This window comes from Filicampus tigris, chromosome 20 (genome assembly GCF_054856515.1).
Source record: "Filicampus tigris isolate MCC_2025a chromosome 20, RoL_Ftig_1.0, whole genome shotgun sequence".
In the NCBI taxonomy this organism is placed as follows: Eukaryota; Metazoa; Chordata; class Actinopteri; order Syngnathiformes; family Syngnathidae; genus Filicampus; species Filicampus tigris.
The window spans coordinates 1,287,501-1,296,523 of record NC_141236.1 but is presented as its reverse complement, the minus strand read 5'-3'; the positions used below and the strand labels follow the sequence as shown (position 1 = coordinate 1,296,523).

The window sequence follows — 9,023 nt, the reverse complement described above, 5'->3', positions numbered from 1 at the left end:
TTGAAAGTAATTACACAGAGCTGGGCATTTTATATAAATTGAGCGTCCGTTATTCGTCATCCGTCAGCAGCATTCCGTCTTCGTCACTCGCCTTTTTTCCGTGGGGAAAAAATAGTGACAACTATAGGGTTAGGTTTAGCCTAACCCCTCAACCCGACTGGGGGCGCCTGAGACGATCGAAGAGGTAGCAATCAGGGTCAAGGGTGTTGCGCATCTGCAACGTGGCACGCAGAAAGCGGTCGTGATCGAGGCTGCCCGTAGGGCGGGTATTGGACACCAGGAGACGCTTGGCCATCTTCACAGCAACCTCCGCTCTCCCATTTGACTGTGGGAAACCCACAGAGGACACTCGGTGCTTGACACCCCACAGGCGAAGGAAGCCTTCATTGTGGCTCGCCGTAAACTCTGGACCACCATCGCTCGAAAAAGTTCCTCCGGCACACCAAAAGCGGCAAAGAAGGCCCGGAGGTGGCAAACGAGGCCAGCCGATCTGCCCCGATCCGTGCCCGCTGTGGAGCTCCGCACCTGACAGCCGGTCCCCGACAACAAGGTAGTGGCGCCCGCCCTAGTCAAAGAAGTCAGTAAACACCCCCTCGGATGGGGTGGATGGCGGCGAGGACGGAAGCGGGGGTGTGGCCGCCTGTGACTGGGCATTACGATTGCAGTGAGCACACCTGTACTTGGTGGCATGCATGTCCTTACACATCCTAGGCCAGTAGACTATAGCGTAAGCACGCCGCTCCATTGCCGAGATGCCCTGGTGGGCAGCATGGAGGTGCTGAAGGACCCCACGGAGGGAAGAAGGGACCACAACATGGTCGCGATACAGCAGGACGCGATCTTGCATGTATGCGGACTCAGAGATGGGGACATGCCTGCCAGGGCAGGGTCTTTTGGGTCGATCCTACCCTCGTGCTCGAGGAGGTGAGCAAAACACGCATTCATTGCAGTCTCCTGTGCGAGAAGGGTCCATGAAATGGAGCAGAGTTCTTGTGCATCCTCACGGATCAAGGCTATGAGCCAGACTCCAACACATCAGGCACGTCAGATGACCCCAACAATACTGCATTCTCTGAGCCCGAGGGAGAAGGATGTCCCAAAGCAGCATGAGTGGCATGGTTGCTCTTGCCAGGCAGGTGCACAATGTCAAAGCGCCATAGGAGGGTACGTTGCTTGAGAATGAACGTTGCGGGGACCATGCAGGCCTCCGCAGCCGCCGTTAACAAATCGCATAGCATTGAACGATGGGGCAGGTTTCGTGCGGTGAGAACATTGGGGGCCAAGCCCGCCACTGGGTCCCACCCCGCAGGTACTTGACAGGAAGTCGCAAGGTAAGAGCCAGAGGTTAAAGAGTGACTCATAGGAGAGATACAAGGCTTGGACTGGGCTGCTCACATTAATCATAGTGCGGCAGGATGTCACCGCCCCACTGCAACTGGGAACCGTTGAGACCATAGTGACGAATGCGCCTGCAATGGCAATGGGGGAATGGTTGAAAGCGGACAAGCTGAGACTGACGGGGTGCAGATCATCACGCGAGAATCCACAGGTGAGGAATTCCTCTAGAGACCAATGGTCCGATTGCGCGCCAGTGTCCGCGGCGGTGGACACTTTTGCAGTCTTGACTGCTTTCCAGGTCCTTGCTTTCACCGCCCTGGTCAAATGGCCTGTCAAATTGAGACTGTGATGGACACTCGGGGGTGGTCTCATAGCTTGCAACGTCACCACTCGCCCTAAGAAAAGATGTGATCCTCAAGATTGATTGGCGTGGTATTGCGGACACCGCCGCACGTTGCTGAGGCACAATGCCGGCCCCCACCACGATGCTTGGGTCCAGCCCCGGATTAAATCACCCTGTCACAAAGGAGTTTCGGCACCGACTCTCCCCAGTGGCTGTTTCCATCCATCCTCTTTGTAGCACTCCATCTTGCAGCCTCCAGGTGTCAAACAGAGTCCCAGAGTCCCTTTGTGGAACAATACAATACAACTTTATTTATATAGCGCATTTCATAACAGTAACAGCTGTAACAAAGGACTTTACATGAACACAATAGCAATAATACAACAACAAAGATAGTGAAAGCAGTAAATTAAAACACAAAATTATTATATACAGTGGACACCGGAAAACAGCAGAAAAGTGTCAGTCTCACGTCGGGTCAAAAGCCAAAGAATGGAAATGTGTCTTCAAACGAGTTTTAAAAACGGACAGTGAGGGGGCTCGCCTAACATTTAAAGGAAAGTCATTCCAGAGGGAAGGACTGGCAACAGAAAAAGCTTGATCGCCTCTGTTTTTTTTGTCATAGTCAACCAGTTGGCAAGTTCTGACTAAGCCTCTAGGTTCACCTCTTGTGAACTGCAAGAGGGTAAATGTCATTGTCTTTATCAGTATTGCTAATGATTGATTTAAAGAATACCTCGTGCTACTTGGGTTTGTGTTCAACACGTGGTTGTTTGTGAGAGGGGAATGACTAACACTTGTGTGTAGCGGTTTAAATGTGTCACATTATTGTCCAGTCATGGGAGGAATGAGAGCCAGATGAGTCATTCCAAATCCTGCTTTGTGCCATGACGTTGATTGAAGTAGAAAGCTTGTTTTTGTTTCTCCCTTTCATCCTTACTCTTTACTGCATGCAGATCCAGATCCTTTTTGTTCATCAGCGGAACCAGAGGTTTATGGTCGGTAACCAACTTGAAGTTCTCCAACCCAACCAGGTACTTCTCAAACCTTTCGCACGCCCAAACACTTGCCAGACATTCTTTTTCTATTTGGGCATATCTGATTTTGGCGTATGACAAGCGGAAAGAGCAATAAGCGACCAGTTTCCAGTCCCTGTCATGTTTTTGTAGCAGCACGCCTCCAATGCCATAGCTGCTTGCATCCGCTGATACAGCAGTTGGTCGGTTCACATCGTAGAACTTGCGAACAGGAGATGTACACAGATTGTCTTTGATACGCTCAAATGCGTCCTTTTGCGGGTGGTCCCACGTCGATGTGGTCTTGGATCTCAACAGTTCGTATAAGGGCTGGCCCACTGTTGACAAATGAGGGATGTACTTCCCCAAGTATGTGAACATGCCTAGGACTCATTTCAGATCCTGAACATTCTGCAGCTCTGGCAGCTCTTTGATGGCTTTGACTTTGTCAGGGTCAAGTTTTACTCCTGACCTGTCAATCACCTGACCCAGGAAGTGGAGTTGGGTTTTCCTGAACACGCACTTGTCTCTGTTCAACTTCAAACCTGTCGACTTGATTCTCTCCATTACTTTGCTTAGGCGCTCATCATGCTGTTCTGGTATGTCGCTGTATGTCATCCATGTAGATGGCCACTCCGTCGAGATCACTCAGCGTCTTTGTCATTTTTCTCTGGAAGATTTCCAGAGCGCTGGTGATGCCGAAAGGCAGACGCCTGAACGCATATCTCCCGAAAGGCGTAATGAATCTGGTTAACTTGCTGCTTTGTGGATGGAGAGGTATCTGCCAAAAACCTGAGGCTGCATCCAATGTCATAAACTCTGGTGGCGCCACACAGTTTTGCAGTGATTTCTTCATCAGTTGGGAGGACATAACTCTCTCTCTTCACAGCCTCATTTAACTTTTTGAAATCTACACAGATTCGCACTTGGCCAGTTCGTCTCGTGACAGGCACCATAGGTGAGCACCAGTCTGTTGGTTCTGTTACTTTTTCAATTACCCCATTTTTTTCCATGCGCTGCAATTCCTCTTTTACTTTCTCCAAAAGAGGCAGGGGAATTCGTCGGCCAGTTCGTCTTGGGACAGGCACCATAGGTGAGCACTAGTCTGTTGGTTCTGTTACTTTTTCAATGACCCCATTTTTCTCCATGTGCTGCAATTCCCCTTTTACTTCCTGCAAAAGAGGCAGGGGAATTTTTCAAGCCGTATGGACTGCATGCGTTTCTTCTTCAATGCGTTTCACTAGTCCCATTGCACATGCTGTCTCTTTGCCTAGCAAGTTAGACATCTGGCTGTGGATCACACACACTGGAAATGAGTAGTACTTTTTCTTGTACATTGCATTTGCTTGGAATTTTCCTGGTTAGGGCTGTTCATGGACGGAATATTGCACTGCACAAGTTTCTGCTCAGGGACTAACATGCTGAATGTCTCTTCCTCCATGATGTTTAAATCAGCCCCAATATTAATTGTAAATTTAACTGGTGTGGCGATGACAATTTCTACAGTCCATTGATCACTCTCTATGCTAGTGTCTGTGACAGCCCCCCAGGAACTATGTGAAACAATCTCTGCATCTGTCACTTCTCTGACAGATTTACTGTGGCACATTCTCTCCCAGTGACCCGCCTTTTTGCACTTGGTGCATGCAGATTTCATAGCTGGACATTTACTTTGGTCCCTGTGCATGCACTTGTCTTGTCACCTCCTCGGACTGGTGTACAGCCTGAATTGTTTGGGTGAGCTGGGTCTCTAACTGCAATTTATGAGACAACTCTTTGTCACTGATTCCACCACTATGCGATCTCTGATGTGTTCCTCTCTGTCTGTTCCAAAGTCACAATGTTCTGATAGTTCATAAAGAGCTCTAATAAACATTTTGACTTTCTCACCGGGTCGCTGTACTCTGTGGTGGAAACATGCTTGCTCGTGGATAACATTCCTTTTCGGGTAGAAATATTCGTCGTATTTTCCTAACACAAAGTCGAATTTCTCCTTGTCCGCCTCGTCTGCAAAGTGAATGCTTTGAAAATATTTTCTGCCTCCGAGCCCATCAGAGAGCTTACTTGTACCTCGCAGTCAGTTTATTCAGTTTCGTAGCCACTCGAAAACGCTGGAACCGCTGCTTCCAGTCAGCCCAATACGTCGGTCGGTCGAAGGGAAGGTTTCCTGGGGGGTTAAACTTTGCCATTTTCGCGAAGCTGCACCTCCATGAGACCATGTAAAGTAATTCAATGTCTGCACAAGTATTTGAAGCTGTCAACAAAGCTTTACTTGTCACTTGGGAAAACAGTCCAGCATAAATGGTAACATCAATAATATAAGCAGGGGCCTGTTCGCGGGTGTTGCCCGGTAACCCATTAGCAGCTGATTACGGCATGTTGGATTAACTGTCGTAAAGTCCAGCGCATATTGTCCTTATATGACAGCAGGGGACGAATATCCAGTTTAGTGTGCATTTTCCTGCTGTAAAGAAGCACATATGGTGAGGTGGAAGTTGCAGCATGTGCCGTTCACGGCAGCTTGAATGCACCTTTCCAGAGCAAGATGGAATTTCTCCACTCTGCCACCAGAAGGGAGCTCAGTGTATCACAAATCTGTAACACCATTTCAGGTTCCACATCTAGAATAGAGTCAGGCGTCACAGGCAAGGGAAGGCGCGAGAGATAATCTGCCATGTAGTTCTGGGAACATGGTCCATAGATAATATCATAATCAAAACAGAGCAGGCCAATGTGCCACCCGCATTCCAGCTCGACTGATTCCTTTTGTTCTAAGCAGTGTTGTCGATGCCTGGTGATCTCTGCAGAGAGCGAAACGGCATCCCCACAGGTATGATCTCCATTTTTCCATAGTCCACACCCAGGTTTGTGCTTCTTTTTCAAGAATTTAATATTTTCTCTCTGTTTCAGTCGGTGTGCGTGACGCAAAAGCCACTGGCTTCTCTGTACCATCAGGCTGGACTTGTGCAAAGACAGCTCCAAGGCCGTAGTCGCTTGCATCTGTGGTATATAGACATACATACATACAGAATAATTTATTTAAAAAACGTGTTTGTTTATTTATTTATTTTGTTTGTGGAGCATAATGTGGCCAAAATGTACGTTATCACCCAGGCGGGAATGTTCCCCATGTTTGTACTGGAGCATGTACTGCCCGACAAAGTTGGCCAACTGACTGGTTACAAGTTGGAAGACATCTGTGATGCTAATTCAACGACACATTGGTTGAATATGTCCCTATGGTCAAATTATTTTCAATCTTTTCTCGGAGTACCACCATTTTTGTCCAGGCCTGTTTCATGAGTTTATGATTATTATTATTGTTTTTTTGTTTTTTTTTTAAATAGCTGTTCAATCCCAATTCAAAAGCTATTTCTGATTTTCATTAAAGTTTTATTTTTTCTTTTGCTACTCTTCTTATTTTATTTATTATTATTATTTTATTTCTTTCACAGAGTATATCAACATTTTTCTCCATGTGTAAAGCGTTTGAGTAAGTTAGGATTGAATTGGAGCATTACAATACAGTTCACGATATCGCCTGAAGTCACTCCGCTGTTGCCATCTCCTTGTCTGTAGGAAAAATGCTGTCGGTGACAACTTTCGATTTGTGTGTCATGCTACATTTGTTGGAGTTGTTAGGTTTGGGTCACCAGGGCGCAAGCCCAATTATCAATTCACAAAACAACTCACTGCGTTCGTTTTATCTTTCAAGAAGGCATTCAAATATAAAAATAATAATGACTCACACAAGTTGATTGAATTTTCCGTCTGTTTCTATCAATCTCTGAAGTTCAGGACATCTGACAAAAGTCAAGCTGGGCTGCTTTTCTTAACCTCGCGAGGGACTCATACCCGTGACGGGCACGGTCAGATAAAAAGAATCTGCTGGTTGCAGCACTCACATATATAATATACTTCCGTAACAAAGGAATCTAATCTGAAATGTCGGTAGACTCAAATCTTCTCCCTCCGTGGCGTGTCACTCCGAGTCTTCGGTCATCCTGGCGCCTCGAGTCCTGCCCTTGGCTGGCGGCTCCAAAGTCCCAAGGACTCAGCCCTGTGGAACAACTCGAGGCCACATTCCCCTCCACAAGCTTGTATGTTTTTGCATGTACAGATAAAAGTGTGTGTAACAATGAATCCCTGTTGGTGTGTGCGTGCGAAGGTGTGTGTGTGTCTGTGTGTGTGTTTCTGTGAGCTTACTCAAGACACTGTCTTATGACTGCTTATGTGTAAAGATATTTAGCTAATCGTGTATGATGACCATAAATGTGTAGTGCCATTACCAAAAATGTATAACACAATAACTATCTGATCCATGTATCACTAATATACTAATTCACCTGAAACCATGAATATCCATATGCAATACAATAGTTACTTGACTATATCTAGCTATCATACCAGCTAATCTCAAATCCCCCCGATCCTTCAATCCCTTTCATGGCCTCATTTATTGTGGAAGTTGATATCTTGTATTTTGAGAAAGAGCTACCCCCCTTTCACGACACCACTTTGGTGGTGTCGCCCAGATTAGTAATACCTTTTTTCACAATATAATTCTACTTGTACAGTAATGCGTTACTATTACCTTTAAGTTACCTTTTCCTTTGAAAGCAGAGGTTAATTTATTCAATAATGACTTTGACACTCTAAAAAGAAAATCTGAAATTTGTTGCCATACTGTAGCTGGTAAAATTAACTTGTAATGAGGAGCATAATTAACTCTAAAGTGGGGCTTAAATATTTTGACTATATGGTAGGGGATAGGGTTAGGCTTTTGGTTATAATATTTGCCCTTGATCAATATTTGTATCAATAAGATTTTTACATATTGGAACTGATATTTTATCCAATAAATAATCTCAGACTGTAAAGCATATATCTCAAATTAATTTACCCACAAACAATAGTGCTTGATAACGTATAATTGATATTTGATCTAACAACACAGAAAGGTAGATAGACAAAGCGTGTGTAATAAAAGCAGAAATATGCATTGATAAAGTTTGTCAAAGAAAATATCATAGTAATAATACTAATACTTAGAGTCGTTCAAAGTTCAGTTAGTTCTAATGACCACTGTCTCGTGACCTGCGATTATCGGAACTATATTAATTAAAACCATATCTAAAAAGCACAATAACTTTTATTTGTTAGCAATCTTTCCATTACTCTTTACTTTCCATCTTATTTTATGAAACCACGACCATAATTCGTGTCGGAAACAATAACTTCTCAGTCATTAACGCTGTTGTCTATCGTATGAACACAAACAAAATCATTGAAGGGAGCCCAACCTCACTGTGTGACGTTCACAGACCTACAAGCAACTGTGACTGCAGTGATTGCTCAATCCAATCGCAATGAACCGCCCTTCTTGACAAAACACATTAAAAGATTTAAACTATTGTCCCAGAGTTTGCCACGTGCCACCAAGCTCCGCAATTGTAATAAACATTTTTAGTGTAAAGCGTGTACTTTGGTACTGCTATGTGTAATATATTACTGTAGCATATTACTTTTGGCGCGCTACCCCCAAACCTGGTAGTTTATTCCGAATCTGTATCATCTGAATCAGTACACAGTAACATAGTTGAAGGTCCCACCTTAGCTACTGGCATTTGATACACGGGGACCATTTCAAGTTTACCTTCCACTGCATAATAATGACACGATTACAAAGAGAGCGGATGCACGGAATACAGCAACACCCGCAAAGAACAAAGACGCCCACAGTTGCAATCAGCGATCCCAAAACCGATGCTACCAATCCCTTATATTCACCAAACCAGGAAGACATCCATCTTTCCCACCACTTTTCGTCAAGCCCCGAGTGTGATGCCATTTCTAAAGAGAGGGTCCTTAGCCCCTGGAGTGCACGAGTGAGGCTGCCATCCGGTGCTGTGTTATTTGGAATATATGTGCAACACTCGTCCTTAAACATGGAACACACTCCGTCCCTCTCAACCAGAAGTATGTCCAGCGCCATACGATTCTGGTGGGCCACCAGGGAAGTCGCAGCCAGCTGCCCATGAATCGCGGCCACTACGTCTGCCGTGTAGTTGGTCAGCCTCTGCTGATTATAATGGAGATAGTTAATTCGATCCACATTTTTATTAGGGGTAACCCATAAGAAGATAGATTCAAATCCGGCCGCAACCTGATCAACTAATTTATACTCATCTGGCACCCCACGTGGAACCCCAATCACATCGATATAGACGAGCGAAGCAACCCGGGTCGCATCGGAAAGATAATCCCGGCGAACCCTTCGGAGGTTGTTCCACCCGGGGGTCAGAGGCCAATCTTGCAGACTCTCT

At 45.5% G+C, this 9,023-nt stretch overlaps 1 long non-coding RNA gene across 1 annotated transcript; it reads left to right on the top strand.

Annotated features, from left to right (window-relative positions):
• Positions 1 to 3,265: 3,265 nt before the first annotated feature.
• Positions 3,266 to 6,642, top strand: LOC147127799 (uncharacterized). The gene is made up of 6 exons (XR_015083924.1): positions 3,266 to 3,296; positions 3,375 to 3,474; positions 3,616 to 3,655; positions 3,744 to 3,790; positions 5,477 to 5,527; positions 5,608 to 6,642. It is a non-coding gene; the product is annotated as an uncharacterized LOC147127799 (long non-coding RNA).
• Positions 6,643 to 9,023: the final 2,381 nt, after the last annotated feature.